The sequence below is a fragment of the Phoenix dactylifera genome, unplaced genomic scaffold, assembly GCF_009389715.1.
Source record: "Phoenix dactylifera cultivar Barhee BC4 unplaced genomic scaffold, palm_55x_up_171113_PBpolish2nd_filt_p 000309F, whole genome shotgun sequence".
Lineage (NCBI taxonomy): Eukaryota > Viridiplantae > Streptophyta > Magnoliopsida > Arecales > Arecaceae > Phoenix > Phoenix dactylifera.
The window spans coordinates 64,178-81,172 of record NW_024067781.1 but is presented as its reverse complement, the minus strand read 5'-3'; the positions used below and the strand labels follow the sequence as shown (position 1 = coordinate 81,172).

General features: G+C 39.9%; 1 long non-coding RNA gene across 1 annotated transcript; it reads right to left on the bottom strand.

Annotated features, from left to right (window-relative positions):
• Positions 1 to 466: 466 nt before the first annotated feature.
• On the bottom strand, positions 467 to 2,821 carry LOC120105545. The gene is made up of 3 exons (XR_005507927.1): positions 2,455 to 2,821; positions 2,243 to 2,359; positions 467 to 936 (listed from the first exon to the last, which is right to left on the bottom strand). It is a non-coding gene; the product is annotated as an uncharacterized LOC120105545 (long non-coding RNA).
• Between the last annotated feature and the right edge of the window lie 14,174 nt (positions 2,822 to 16,995).

Genomic DNA, 16,995 nt, shown 5'->3' with positions numbered 1-16,995 from the left:
CGACCCATTTAACCTGTTTAATAAACAGGTAACCTGTTTACCCGACCCGACCTATTTAACCCATTTAACATATTTAATCCATTTAACCTGTTTTCTAAATCGAATGGTCATCCATTAATGCTGCCATTTCATATAGACATAATGAATAAAAATCAGGTAAGCTGCCCATTCAATTACTGCTATATGACTATTTTAAAACAATTTTTGCAATAGTTTTTGGGTTTATACATACTTCATAAAGACATCTAAACACCTAGACAAAAGGAATTTATTAAGTATCAAAGACAAAATGCAAAAGAGGCGCAACAAGGATCTGCCGTAAGGAAGGTTCTAGCCAGATTATGCCAGCAGAAAAGAACCAGTAGTAGAATAATTCCATAGCTAACAACATCAATCGTCCACGGCGAAAGCAATATCCTGACAAGCGAATGCATGCATATGTTGGAATCACTAGATTATAAAAGCAAACACTGCAGGGGAAATTAATATGATAGACAGTAGAAAACTGAACAACTATCATTACAACCCAAGTCAGTAGGAGCTTCTATTCTAAAGTATACAGATTTCTTTTAAATACGCCATGCATCAATCATAAGAAACACATTAAGGTCACTGCACACTGTAAACGGTAGCAGAATCAAAAGCTTGCATTGGTCCTTTAAAATATTGCTCCATATCCTCTGGAAGAGCCTATATTCTTCAACAACCAACTTGCCACAACCAGAGGTTCAAATCCCAAACCACAACAGATTCAAACAAAATGAACAACCAATCCAAACATGCCCACTCCCTTCCCTAACAAATCCATCAATTCAGTCCATGAATGGGCTTAGAAGAGCTTGTAGGGTGATGAAGCATCCAAGGGGTGGATGAGTTAGGTGAGGACTAAGGCCACCAGCATCAGCACGTAGGCAATTCCTTGGTCAATCGATGTCTCTGCATAGGAGCAAAGAAACAAATCATTCAATGTCATCAGTTCAAACTAAACACGATGGATATCGGTGACTCTACAACAACTAAAGATAACAAAGTGGATAGTCCAAGTCCATGATCATGATTCATTTCAAGCTTCTTGATCATGGTTGAATTTATAATGATTATAGGAAAACAAGGTACACAAGCATATTCAGAAATGTTATACAGTATAATACACCAAATAACGATGCCACGTAAATAAATTAAAAATTACACCAAAAAATTGTAATATTTTCACAAAATTAGAGCTTCAATCATTTGAAATAGCACTATAATACACAAAGAAACTAGACATATATATAATCAAGAGACAGTAACATCTTAGTGTTTTTCTTAAACAAAGGTACGACTATAAATCCTAAAATATCTATGTAAATTAAAAAAGTACAGCGGCACGAAAGTTGATGTAACCCTAATATGATTTCTGCTAACTGATTTTAGCTGCTGCAGTTAATCTGAAATCAAGTAACCGTGAATCTACTCCATCCAAGAACAGTGACAATAGAACCAGATAAGACAAAGAACATCAGAGACACCACCAGAAAAAATATTGGATGCATTCATGCAATCAACACTGACTTCATGAAATAAAATCTCAGAAACAAAAATCAATCCGCTCCAGAGAACAGCAGTGCATCTCGTCAAACATAAAGTACTATATTTATTAAAAGCTATTAATATTCAGAATTAATACAAGATTCTGTGTTCAAAAAAGAAAACAAAAGAGAGAACAAATAGAAGAAAAACAATCACAGAAAATTTCAAAGAAATAACTGGAAAACATAAACCACACCCTGTTTCACCAGGGAGAATACCATGGTACAGATTCAAGAAAAACGGTGGATATTTTCAAGAAGAAAGCTTTTTGTTAGAAAGCTTTTGCTGATACTTAAACTTGATATCTTCGTTTCCCAATATCAAAGAGATGATTTTTGATGGGCTGTGAAGAAGAAGAAGAAGAAGAAGAACAGATCTCCTTTCCTATCCATTATTTTTTTGGGGGGGTGAACCAACCCTTCTTTTAATCTATAATGGATCACAGACACAAATCTGTTCATCTTCTATACTACAAAAGAAAATATAAATCAACTCCAATGAGAAATGAAAACACAAGGTACATCATTAGATCCTAGATGACCGGTACATCATTAGATCCTAGATGATCGGTACATCATTAGATCCTTCCATATCTCCAGACAAAAAATGGGAAAAAAATTACAAAAACGAAGAAGAAGAAGAAAAGAGCAGAAGCAACAAAAGCACTTACAACTGCAGATCCCCTCACGGTAGATGAGATCTATTCTCCCCAATAAACTAAATGGGAATCCACCACCACCTTCCTGACAATCCCCTGGATCACCAAGTAAATGAGCGAAACTTCATGCTGGAGCAGAAGCATCCCAAATAAATGAGCTTAAGATGACAAAAAGCCAAATCTTAATCTACCATCCGAACCCTAAATAGATGGATCCTTCTTACCTCGATAGAGCAGAGGATCCGACCTCGCATCGATGAGATCGAATCCGAACCTTAAATAGCTCGCACACACGGAAGACTTCGAACAGAAGAGGGAGAGGGAAGGCGACGGGAGCCAAAGAAATCCCAGGGAGAGGGAATAGATGAGATCTTCATCCTCTTCCTCTTCTTCTTTTCTTTTATTTTGTTATCATAGGGTAAAAGGAAACAGGGGTTAGGGGGGCATGATGTAGCCACGGTCGCCGTTGACGGGGAGGAGGAAGTAGTCGGAAGTGGGAGGACCGGAGGAGAGGGTGGAGGCGGAGGAGAGGAGAGGGGAGAAGCCGAGAGGGACACTGAGGGGAGACAGGAAGAGAGCTCGGTGGCGCTTTGGACAAACCCTAAGTCCCTAACCCTAAGCATACCTCGCGGTGAAAATTTGAAATCGGGCCGAGGGGGAGTTGGGCTTCACTTCTCAGTACGATGCGGGCCATGCGGGCATGCGGCGGAGAGTTGGGCCGGCCTAGGCCTTGTGGGTATGGCCCTTATCTTCTATCAGCCCAATAGTTAAAGGGTTATACAGGTTAAACGGGTCAGACATATAAAACCCATATCCGATCCAATTAATAAACAGGTTAAACGGGTCAACCTGTTTACGACCCAAACCTGTTTAGGCCAAACCCAAACCTGTTTATGGCGGGTCGAACACGGGTCGGGTTGGCGGGTCGGGTCATATTTTGCCACCCCTACTGCTAGGTGTCACTGGTGGATGGTGAGACTCACAGGGATCATCTTGATGGTCGATAATTCCTGGTGAGTTGAGTTGAAATTGTTTCAACCCATTGAAAGAAGTTTTCAATGATATTGTGATAGAGATCGCAATATATCTCACTACCAGTCAGAATAGAACCTATGGGGTCACACACATTAGAAGTATTGATCGATCCGATGGTTGAATTATCATTTAGAATCACATATGATCAATTAGATTGATAAATGGATAATCCGCTAATAGTTAGTGGTTAGAAGAAGGAATAATTGCAATCAGATTGCAATTTAATTTAATTAATTGGATTTAATTAATTGGACTTGATCATGAGTCCTACTTGGATTAGGATTCTTGGAGTCCTAATTGGATTAGAATTTCAAATTAAATTAGAGTCCTACTTGGAGTAGGATTCTTGGAGTCCTAATTGTCTTAGGGCTGAAATTTAAACAAATCCTAATTAGATTAGGATTTTCTTAAGTCCTAATTAATTAATCTAATTAATCAAATGACTCCTAATTGGATTAGGATTGAAGAGTTCAATTGAGTCATGGTTCAATTAAATTCTAATTGGATTTGTATTTGGAGGAATTAAAATAGGACTTATAATTCCTATTAACTCGGCAAGCTAAACCGAGTCAATTCAAGAGAAGCTAAAGCGTGGGTGACGGAACGGAATTCACTTTCTTTCGCCCAGTTGCAAGCTACTCAACCTATGGAATAACCTATCTTGCAGATCCTGTTACGTCGAGTCTCTCTCTCTATTGCATATCCTTCGGCTAAATAAGCTCTTTTATGCACCTCCAGTTAGTCAAGTAGCTCTCTTTCAGATCCTGACGGAACTAGATGAGACTAAGCAAGCACGGTGGACTTCTCTTCTTTTCCTAACAGGAAACCCTTCCTCTAACTCCCCAACTGGAAAGACTTGGTTTGCGTGAATCCCTGTCATCGCAGCCGCAGCTCGACAGTAAATCGAATCAAGGTTAGGGACCTGATGGTTCAAAGACCAAGGAAACGAATCACAATCGGCGTCGTCAGCCCGGGTAGACGACACGAGGAAAGAATAAATAACAAAACAGTGGGGTAAAGTATCGAGACGTCCAATCAAGGTTCTCATGCTTAAATGGCCAAAGGCGGAGGCTTTGATGAAACTGTCTGGCATGGTTCTTGATCTATCAGCAGTTCCGCTGGACCATCATGTGCCCCCAATACCTTATAAAAGCTTAGGGAGAGAAAAAGTATTTGAAAAGAGAGAGAGGTGGAGGCCGGCCGATGGAGGGTTGGCAAGCCGCGCGGAGGAGGCTCCGTGGCCGGGTCTCTTGTTTCGTTCAAAATAGGGGACTCGACTCAACACACTTCCCCAAGAGCATAGGCCGATCCATTCGTTCGTAGAGCTATTTACTCGATCGCAGACATTTCTGCAACACCTCTAACAGAGGAACAAATAGTCAATTTTGAAAGAACTTATTGTCAGCCTCTTTCAGATAATGAAAGTCGGTCCGAAAGCAACAAAGGCCCAAGCACTGAAGCGGATGTGGAAGCCGGAAGCGGAAGTCGAGGAAAGCACCAGCCATTATTGCGCAAACTCCAACCGTAACCGACATTAGTTCCAACAACCCCTACGGACTTAACCGAATACTACCTGAACCAACTAGATCTCCGCCTTCTTGTACGTAGAACTCAGAGCGAAGAAGAGGACCCATCCTTTGGACCCAACCCTCCCTACTTGATTTGATCAACTAGGGGCTGACCATATGGGAGAAGAGGGAGGGGCCCACGCCTCTCCCTTGGCTGGTGGCGTGAAGGAAAAAAGAGGGGCCATGCCCTCCTATTTTGAATTCACAAAGGGATAAAGATGAGCTCCTAAAATTTAGAAGCTCATCTCTATCCACACACCATAAAAGAGGGGTTCAAAGGGGCTACGAATTTTTCATGATTTTTCTTGGAATTTTTGGCAGCAAGGAACCTCCTTCCATTCCTCCTTTCAGCCACAAGGAAGCAAGGAAAAAGAAGCTCTTGGCGTGGCATTCAAGAGTTGATTGATAGGAAGGATATCAGCCATCAATAGCCTTCTCTGCAAGGGAGCTAGCACCCCGGGGAGATCCAAAGGCTTCGATCGACTCATTACTTCGTGTGGATACCCGTAGAGGCCGGACGCATGTGCGGCTTCCACTGAGCCTTGATCAAATACCACGTAAATCAGATTTGCGGAGACCATCTACCCGCACAAGGTGAAGATCTGATCTTCTTAATGATTTTAAAATGGTTTAAAATAATTTAATTCTAATCTATCTACAAACGAAAGGTTTTAAAACACGTTCATGCGATGAACGGATCCCGCATATGTTTTTCCGCTGTAATCTGAAAATTATTTCGAAATTTTCATGGCATATGAGGGATGCTAACATGCCCATCACCAACTTTCTCAAAAATGGGGGATATGATCTTTCAACTCTCAATGAAAGCACTTAAATGTTTTCCTTTCTAAAACCTTCTTTTCTTTCTATTTGATCTTCAATTTATTTTTTTTATCCTCAAGAATACTTCTCTTGTCTTCCTTTCGGTATTTCTATGCGTTTATACTACCAAGAAATGGTTGGAAGACACTTCTATCTATTAGACAGGCCAAAAGAGCCATTGTGGAATAAAAATGACTGTTCTAACTAAGAAAACTAGCCTTTACTGTTGCCAGATGCAAACGGGTTGACTCATCTTCTTTAGAGGTCGACTTGTGATCTTTAAAAATCGACTCAAAAAAACTGTTGTTTTTGTGCGCTCTATCTTTCTCCTATGACTAATGTGGGTCGACTCTTTTAGTTTAGGGGTCAACTCATTATCTTCATTGGTCAACTCACCAATATGCTAAATTTTACAGCTCCATTCAGGGGTCGACTCTTGTGACTATAGTCAGCTTGTGATCTTCATAGATTGATTCGCCAATATGCTGAATTTTATGGCTCACTATCTTTTGTGTGTGGCTATTCAGGGGTTGATTCGTTTGCTTCTAAGATAGACTCTTATCTAACTGGAGTTGGCTCTTGATCTTTATGGGTCGATTCGCTAGTATGCTGAATTTTACAACTCCCTATCTTTTCTCTGAGACATTTTTTGAGTCGATTCATGAAGGTATATCAGTTTGTCTCAGTGTGCCAGGGTCGACTTGTTATATTTCAGGGGTTGACTCTTGAGATAGCCTAACTTGAAATTTGTTGTCATTGTATGTGAGCATTCAAAGGTCATTTCAAGTTATTTTTGTAGTTGAATCTTTTGGGCAAAGCTTTAGATAATTAAATTTCATTTCTTCATATTGAGATTTAATGAGAGATTACTTTTTGGCTTCCTACAAAGATTCTAGTACACTCTAAGAAATTGATTAGTGAATTTTTTACTCAATTATTTTGTATCATTAAAATTAAACCTTTTGGGTTAACACTTACTAATTGAGTTTTAAAACAACTAAATAGTGTGTTACAAATTTTACAACTTGAATTAAGTTTCATATTATGTAAGACAAACATACATGTTTAAAAGGATATGGAAGGACATGAATACCAACATGTTGCAATGCAAACATAATACACATAGAGGACCTATAATCAATCTCATAATTTTTCAAAAGAAAAATAGCTAACAAGAGATATACTGGATATGTTATCATAAGCAATAAAAGTTACACAGTCGACCATTTTTATTGTCTTTAGCCTGCACACTTCAATGTATACCATACATAGATCAATAAAACATGATAATTTATTAAGTAAAACAATGCATTAGTCTATTGCTACTCTGTAATATTTCCCAGCAAGCTAAATTAATAGTAATTAGACTCATAAGCTAAGGCCATTGATATGCAAGAATTTGCATTCGCCAAATAAACACACAAATTATTATTTTTTTTCGTTTCTTGAGAATTAGGATGAACAAACTTTTAGCATCATGTCAAAACATCAAATTATTAATATTAATGAGAATATTAAAATCTGATAAATTCTATTATATTCAAACATTGTTAAAACCAAAACTCCTATTAAAAGGCATTGATTTAATAAAGAGTTCATATTCCGATATGAAATTACACAGAGAGGTTTTTATATACAGATTTATTTGGATACAAGATGGGGTATTATATATTAGTCTGGCTTTTTGATCCCCCGAGGTTTGGATATGCTATCCTTTTGAGCCATTTCTCTTAATAAAATAATCAAACAAACTACAAGATACATCCAATAGTTCTATTGTCTTAATATTATTAGCCAAAGCTGCTAACTAGCAATGATCTATTGATTGTCAATTAACTAGGGTTGGAATTAGGCTGGACCAAGTCAGGTTTCCTTGCAACTCAGTCTGAAAGATCCTACATTGGCTAGACTCTTTTCACAGTTTGGGCATATGAGGCGGGTGTCTCCAAATCTTATAGACGTATTTTGGGTGGAAAACAAAATTGGAAAGGGGTCTGAGCGGCATATGTGCGCGTGTGCGGGCTCCGAAATCGGATAATATTTGGCAGAGAAGCCACGTATTCCCTTCTCATGTGGCCCCCACGTGGGTACTAGGTGCCTCACGTACCTTGCGCAAGCGGGGACATGACATGTGGTATCAGAGCCGAGGACGGTTTTAGTCCAAGGGTAGGTGAATGAAATATCCCACATCGGCTAGACTTGTTTCAGAGTTTGGGCATATGATGCGGATGTCTCCAAATCCTGTAGATGCATTTTAGGTGAAAAACAAAACCGGAAAGAGGTCTGAGCGGCACGTGTGCGCACGTGTGGGCCCGAAGCTGGACAATATTTGGCAGGGAAGCCCTGTGTTCCCTTCTCATATGGTCCCTATGTGGGCACTGGGTGCCTCACATGCCCTATGCAGGCGGGGACATGACACAACCCATCTTAAAAAAAAAAATGGCTTCAGGCCGAACCAAGGCCCGAATTTTTTTCAAATTTCGGCCCAAGCCTGAATTCGAGCTTGGCCAGAAGCCTGATTGGGCTGACCCAGAGAGCGGAGAGGGGAGAAAAAGGATTGGTAGGAGAGAGATTAGGAGGGAGAGGAGAGAGAGTGAAAGTGCGAAGAGATCGAGTGGAGACAAAAGAGAGGGCAGAGAGAGGAGAAGGGAGAGATGGGAGGGAGAGAAAGCAAAGGTGAGAGAGCAGAGAGCAGAGAGAGGAGAGAGATCGGGAGGGAGAGAGTGGCGTCGGGAGAAAGAGCCCAAAGGGGAGCAAGATATTGGGTGAGGTTACTTAGTCCTGGCCCATCAGGCCTGAGGCCAACTGGGCCCACTTCTTGCCATATGCATTTTAAATGTCCAATTACTTCTGCAAGATGATTCAAATAAAAAAAAAAGATTTTCTGATCTTTATTTGGGCTTTGCTTCGATTTCTAGGTTGTGAAATATCTTATTTTTCTTTGGTTTTCAAGTTTCCTCATTAGATTTTTCTTTGGTTCTTAATATCAGACATTACTTGGATCTTGAATATTTCTACTATAATGATCTAAAGGTGTGAGGCCCAGCCTTACTGGCCCGGCCTATTGGCCCAGCCCGATGCCAAAACAATGGCCCGAAGGCCTGTTTTAGTTAGAAACAGGGTGGTGCCCCTAGAAGATCGTGGCGGAGGTGGAGGAAGAGTCCTCTACCACGAACTCCGTCGCAAGCTAGGATAAGCCTAGCCTCCATTGCTATTTAAGATCCTCCCAACTTTCCTTCAAGCATCACCGACGATCGCCGACCACCGTTGCCTCTTTTCCCCTTTATCTTTTTCTTATGCGTCACTGATTCCTAGTCATTGTGCTTGCCGAAAATCAGGGCTGACGCGCCGACCAAGCCAAGGTAATGCTCCGACCCTCTTCCTCATTCCTTCTTCTTCTCCCCATGACCTAGTGTAATCGCCGCCAGCCACAAAATTAGCCAAAAGTCATCCAGATAAGGATCCCCTGTTTTGCCTCTTTTTCTTTTTTCCAGCAATGTTCATCGGCAACATTCATCACCAAAGCCATCATCCACTTTTCCACGTTGGTCCATGGTCAAAGCCTGACCCCCAGCCGTCAGCGAGCGAGCTGGGATCCGAGTACACTGAGGAATAAAATCATCTCTGTTCGGCCTTTCTTTTTTGTTCGATTTTGGCCGGCCAACCGTAGTCGCCGGACACTCTCCACTGCATGTCTCCACCACTGCTGCCACCTCACTGGACTACCATGGTCAGCTACCAATCAAAGCCTCCTTCATCCTCTGTTCTGTCAAGAAAGAAGAGAAGAAGAGGAGAGAGAGCCATCCCTCTGTTGTTTCTCACTCTTTCTTCTCTCTCATCTTTCTTTCTCTCTCATATTTTTCTCTCTTCTTTCTCTCTCTCTAATAAACTTTTTCTCTCTACTATATCTCTCTAGAGATGTTGGATCCAGATATGGTATATCTCTCTATCATTTTGGATCAACCCTATGAAGGGCCCTGATCTTTGGCCGACGCCGGTGCGCCAGCCCCCACTTTGGCCCTTTCTGGATATTATTAGAATTGGTCATTGATGAGAGCACAAAAGTGCAATCGTCGTACCATTTTAATTAGTATTATAGTTAATCTATAATGATAAAATTAATTCATTAACGTTGTATTTGTGTTTGAGTGCAAGGAAATCAAGAGACCCAATAACATTGGGTTTGAGCCCAATGCCCGGCAGCCCGAGCTCAACAAATTCCCCAGCTGCCATGCATGCATGAAATCCCGGCCGTCCACGCCATCAATGCAATCAAACCAAGCATCCCACTTCCCAAACCTGTTTCATCAGGTTCATCTCCATCCGTTGAGAACACACCCCAGCCAATCAACAGCCCGTACGGCCAGCTCGTTCCCCCCTGCATCGCGTTTCCCACTTGGGCCAAAGAAGGAAGTCCACAGCCCCCTCCACGAGCCCCAGCTTCTTCCTCCCGTCGATCACGACCTCGCCTCAGCACATCCCGAGAGCAAGCCGCAAAGCGATCTCCCAACGCCTCATCCGCGATTGCAAGCGTGATCGCCTCCTCATCCAGCAACGGTTCCGTGGCCAGCCCCTCTCCCGTGATCCAAGCATCGCGCCCAATCATCCCGCCGTCCATGACTCCTCCCTTCCCGTCCGCCCTCTCCTTCCGCCCGCGTCCGCGTCTTCAATGCCATCATCCTGCGGCCAGCCCTTCATCCAAATCAAAGCCCGTGATCCCATGGATTGACGCCCTCTGCCTCTTCCAAACCTCCCAGCTCATCCCGCAACGTTCCAGCCATGATCCAAGCCATGATCGGCTCCTTCTCGGTGCTTCCAGCGCCCCAGCAATCACGCCGTCCTCCTTCCGGATCGGCGCCCGTCTACCCTCCCCCTCCACCGCATCCGCCCTCTCCTTGGATCTATATAAGGGAGCCAAAGAACAGGGTGAGGGGGGAGCTCTCAGCGAGTTTGGTGGGTGGTGGCCGGCGGGTCCAAGGCTGGTGGCCGGCGGGTCCAAGGAAGAAGAAGAAGGAAGGAGAGAGCTCGGTGGGGAAGAGAAGAACAGAGCAATCCTCTGTTTTTGGGGAAGAAAAGAGTAAAAAAAAAATATTTTATGTTCTAACGGGAGGAAGAGATTTTTTGTTTTATTTTTTTTATGTTATTTGCAAAAGAGAAGAAACATTAGGTTTCCAATCTCCATTTTTATTTGTAATAAATTTTCTTTTTAGTAAATCTATCATTTCTCTTTCATGCAATCCTTGTTGTAGGCTTAGTTAAATTTCTGTTTTCTTTATGCAACCGTTTATTTTTTTTTCTTTTTATGCAACACATTTAATTTTCCTTTATGCAATTTATGTTCTAGGCTTTTGATCTTCTTAGCACTGTTTTTCATCCAGTTTAATTTATGCCAAAGCTTTTCTTTGATTAGTTAAAAATATAAATGCTCTTTAAATCTAAGTACCTGTCTTTTAGGTAGTTTCAATTAAAAACATTCTCCGGTAGACTAGAGAATTCATCAACATCCTCAAAATAATGTTTTTCTTTTATCATTCAAAAATCAATTTCAAATCCGAGTGAACGTTCTAATTTTTATGCAACTCCAATCGCCTCCCTGTGGATCGACCTCTTACAACCACTATTCTTCGGGTAGGAAAGGTAAGAGTAGAATTTAAATTCAACTTTTGTTCGTCGGTTCTAACAACGATCTGTCTAGCGTATTTTTAGGTAGGCAGGAATCGGACGAACAGAATTTTGGTGCCGTTGCCGGGGAGGCAAATCGAGAAGCAAAAACGATCACGAAGATCAAATCAAATTTTGGATGCCCGGAGTGAACGCACTCCGGTAGTAAGTTTTTATTTTTATTTTTATTAATTTTCCTTATTTTGATAATTTCTAGTTAATAATTTCGTAATTATTAAATTCTGAAATTTGAAATTCAAAATTTAAAGTTTTTTTTAAAAAAAAGTAAAAAAAATTAAAATTCAAAAAAAAAGATAATTAAAAAAAATTGAAAAAATTTCCAAAATTCAAAAAATTTAAAAATTTAAATTCAAAATTTGAATTCTGTGATTCGAAATTTGAAATTTAAATTAAAAAAAGGTTAAAAAATAATTAAATTTTTTTAAAAAAAATATATTATTTTTGCTAGTAATTGATAGGGTGCAATCCCCCGAGGTGATCGTACCTCTATTGGGGCTCCTCACGGAGTAATCTCTAGAGCTTATTCAACGGGCATTCGGAGATTGACTGACGCATAAGGATTAGTTTTAGTTTACATTCAAGTTATTCCTATATTAAAAATTAAAAAAAAATAACATAAAATTAAAAAAAAATTAAGAAAAATAAAAAATAAAAAAATTGCCTGCTCATTTAATCAGTACAACCTAATGACATTGCATAAACTTTAAAAAAACCATTGATTATTTGCTACAATTAGTATTAAGCATTTGCATAAAAGAATTTAAGGGCAAAACCCATTAAAAAGATAAGGTCAGGAAGTCATTACCTGTCCTTAGCCCAAAAATACCACCTTGCATACATATCCTAAGCCAAAAAATTAAAATCAAATTAGACGTTGGCCTTAGGGTTTTCGAGCTCAATTAGGCTCTTGGAAAGAAGCGGCTGAAAGCCACTCCAGTGAGAATTTAGTAATTGGTGATGTCTAGAAAAGTTTTACAATAGTGAGAACTGTTACGGGTATTGTGGTATCGGTGTATCCCTTCTGGCACCACCGCACACCCCGGAACTTTTCTGGTCACTGGTTTCTGGATCACTTAACTGGTAAGCTCAAGCTTAATCTGAAAGGGAGATTAGGAGCTGTCTAATCTAGAGAGAATTTCAGGAACTTTTTTAACCTGATAAGTCTCTGTGCAACTAGATTTAAGAAGCTACTAAACCTCACTTAGCTCTAAGACTAATAGGGTCAAATTGTTGTGTGGTGTTGATTGTGGTCATCTTGGTCTAGCCCTTCTTCTTATCTTTTAGGATTTCGTTTAAAAAATTGAGTCTAATTAAGTTGTGGAAAATGTATGCATGGTAGAAGGTCATTAAGGGATAAGTTAACCCCATTTGATCCTGAGATTGACAGAACTTTTCATCATAACCTGCGAACTGTAAACCAACCGTCGATCTCTACAATGGGTGAACATATTAGAACCCTGAATGAATTATTCGCTCCTGCATCCGCTAGTCCACCGACATGTATAGTATTGCCAATAAATAATGCAGCCCAATTTGAGATTGGGGCTGCAACAATAAATATGTTACCCAAGTTTCATGGGTTCGAGAGTGAACAACCCTACATACATCTAAACAAATTTTTGACAATCTGTCAAACGTTTAGAAATCAAAACTTAGATGAAGAGGGTATTAAATTAAGGTTGTTTCGCATGACTTTAGAGGATCGTGCCGCTGCATGGCTGTATTCTCTTGCTTCTAATTCCATCACATCATAGGAACAACTATCTAGGAAGTTCATGGCTAAGTTCTATCCTATGGTAAAAACTGAAAAAATTAAGGATGCCATAAGAACTTTTAGAGGAAAATCTGAGGAGGAATTTTCCCAACTTTGGGAAAGATTCCATGATCTTTTGGTCAAGTGCCCGCACCATGGGCTTGACAAGGCTGATCTAGTACATTTATTTTACAAAGGACTACCTCCGGCACATAGAAACATGATCGAGTCCATGCACAAAGGTAGGTTCATGAACCAAACCCCAGATCAAGCCTATGAATTTCTTGTTGACTTAGCTGAAAATGCCTAAAATTGGAGTAGCTATGGTGAGGAAGTAAATAGAGATGAGTTCGGATCTAGGAAACCAGGTAATTATGAAATGAAAGTAGACCCAGATCTCAAAAATGTTATATCCAATCTGGTGACTGGAGTAAACAATTTAGGCAAAAAGTTTGATGCTTTCACTGTGTCCACTAGTTCAGGGTCATATAAAGAGTCAAATCCCATCATGAAAGTGGATCACGAGTCATATAGTTTGTGTGTCTTGTGTAACAGTCGAGAGCATCTAGTGGAGTGCTGCCCTAATCTGCCCACCATAAAGGTCGAGCAAGCAAATGCTCTAAATTCATATAGTGCCTTTAAGAAGCCCACTCCCAATTCGTTCAGCCCAGTTTACCACCCTGATAATAGGTTCCACCCAAATTTCTCATATAAGCAGAACGAACCTATTCAGCATCAAGGTGGTCCACCAGGTTTTCAGAACAACTTTTCCAGGATAGGGCCACCACAAATGAACCAATCTTTGGTTCCATCTGTACCTCCCTATAATGCTCCTATCCCACAGCAATCTTCACCATTAGAAACCATGATGGCTAATATGATGAAACAACAACAAGATTTTATCAAGCAACAACAACAGACCAATACAGCCCAAGCCCAGACTAACCAATTCCATGCGCAAGCAATTGCAAAACTTGAGGTTAGTCTAAGCCAAATAGCAAACTCTCTAGGGGATAGAAAGAAAGGTGAACTACCTAGTCAACCAGTGCCTAACCCTAGTAGACAACAAAATCAAGATCAAAGAGGTCAGTATCAAATCAATGGAAATCCGACCTATGAAGTCCAGGCAATTACCACTCTAAGGTCTGGCAAGCAAGTGGACAATAAAGTCCAACTTCCTGAACATGAAAAAGAAAATAAAAATAAATCCGATAAGAATCCAATTCAGAAGAGAGGTCAAGAACAGGACAAACCAGAAAAAGGGAAGAACCTATAGAAACATACAAACCCAAGGTTCCCTTCCCCAGTAGATTTCAGGACTCCAAGAAACAATCTAACTTTGATGAAATCATGGAAGTCTTTAAAACTGTTCGGATAAATATACCTTTTCTTAATGCCATAAGACAAATTCCCTCCTATACAAAATTCTTGAAAGACCTCACCACGGTCAAAAGAAAAACCAGCATTCCTAGGCAAGCTGTTATGGCTGCACAAGCCTCATCTCTCATTCAACAACAGATTGCCCCGAAATACAAAGATCCTGGTTGCCCCACCATTGAAATAAAAATAGGAGAGACGATCATCCAGAGAGCCCTATTAGATTTAGGAGCCAGTGTGAACCTACTTCCCTACAACATATACCAAAAGTTAGGTTTGGGGGAATTAAAGTCCACAAATATTATCCTTTCCTTAGCAGATAGGACGGTGAAGTATCCCAAGGGGATTGTAGAGGATGTAATAGTGAAGGTAAACGAGTTTTACTATCCTGTGGACTTCATTATCCTTGAGACCGAACCTATAATACATCCAGACAATCACACACCTATAATTTTAGGTAGACCCTTCTTAGCCACAGCAAATGCTGTGATCAATTGTCGAAATGGGATGCTGAAGTTATCTTTTGGCAACATGAAAGTCAAGCTTAATGTCTTTAACATAAGTAAACAACCACCAGACGACAAAGAAATCAATGAAGTTGACATGATTGAAAGTTTGGTTCAGGAGACTTTCTTTCAAACTTATAGTAAGGACCCTTTCGAAGCTTACCTTGCCTATTCCGATGAAGGGGTCAAGCATGCGCCCCTTAGTTCTGTTCCCCTTATGAGCATAGATCGTCATCAGCCGACTGTTCTTCATCGGACTCTTCCAAAACCATTCTTAGATAATGGTTGAAAAAAGGAGGATTTACATTTTGTCTGGCTGAAGACATTAAACTTAGCGCTCTTGGGAGGCAACCCAACATGTAAATATTATTAAATAATAATAATAATAATTAAAATAAAAAAAATTTCAATAAATTACTAACATGCAGGTTTGGGGGTTTTTGCCCCAATTGTCACTTTACCTACCCATATCAGGTAACTTCTCCTCTGTCCTATTACTGCTTTAAATTTTTTTTAACGTTGAGGACAATGTTAGATTTAGGTATGGGGGTGAGAATATTTTTGATTTTTTATGCAATTTAAAAAAATTTAAAAAAAAAGGATTTCAAATTTTTAACTCAAATTCTAATCTTTTTGGCTGTACAAACTAAGATTTGCTTTGACAATAGCTTTGAGTTAAGAAATATGATAGCAGTTCTAGCTTGAGTTTTCGTCCCACCTATCTTCTGCTAACATGATACAAGATGATTTAGCACCTACACGTAAGCACATGAATAGTGGGGTATGTAAACTTACAACTAATATGAATACTTATAATCTTTGGGATAATTTAAAGTTATATGCGTGATGAACACCCTAATCAAAAAAAAAAAAAAAAAATTAAAATAATGAGTTTATTTTAAGTCTTCTCACTGAGTAACCGGACCTCTTGCCTGGTAAGCAGCGAGTGTTCGCGTAAAAAGGTGAGGATGATTGAGATTAAACTCTGAGTGGCTAATTTGGCCTTGAAGCCTAGTTAACTTGAGTTATTAAGCCTGTTAGGGTGTCTTTACACCTAGTGCCCTGAGCCATCTAGATCGGAAGTCATTGGCCTAACACTCGCTACATGGGTTAGCTAGAAAGCTTAATAAGGCTAGATATTGCACAAGTCATTCTTCTTAGCATTCAGTAAAAATATATATATATATATATATATATATATAAAAGAATCAGGGGTGTTCATTACCATTTAACTCTAGAAAGTCTTGAAAATTGGAGTGATCATGTTGGAAGTAAGTGAAAGCCACTCATTTATATGATACTATCTTGCACCTCACTACATTCTTGACTTGTTAGCAGATAGATGGGGTGTAATGAAACTTGAGTTAGAGTCTGCTTAAATATGATAGCAATAAGTCTTTATTGTCCTTGCAATTCTAAATTCATACAGTAATACTTGTTCAAATTTCGAGTTAAAAATTGAAAATCCCTGACTGATGAAGTTTGTGGGTAACTTCACTGCAAACCCTCACGAGACAACACTCGTCCACTAGGGTAACCTAGGGGTTTAATGGCTTGTTGCACGTGCTAAGTGCAATCGTAATGCTCTACGAAAGTGAGTATTTATCTTAGTATATTTATATAATAAATAATATTTTTGCACTCTTATTTTATTTTATCATTTTCGCACGAAATTGCTAGAGACTAGCAATAAGCTAGTTGGGGGGTGTGATGAGAGCACAAAAGTGCAATCGTCGTACCATTTTAATTAGTATTATAGTTAATCTATAATGATAAAATTAATTAATTAACGTTGTATTTGTGTTTGAGTGCAAGGAAATCAAGAGACCCAATAACATTGGGTTTGAGCCCAATGCCCGGCAGCCTGAGCTCAACAAATTCCCCAGCTGCCATGCATGCATGAAATCCCGGCCGTCCACACCATCAACGCAATCAAACCAAGCATCCCACTTCCCAAACCTGTTTCATCAGGTTCATCTCCATCCGTTGAGAACACACCCCAGCCAATCAACAGCCCGTACG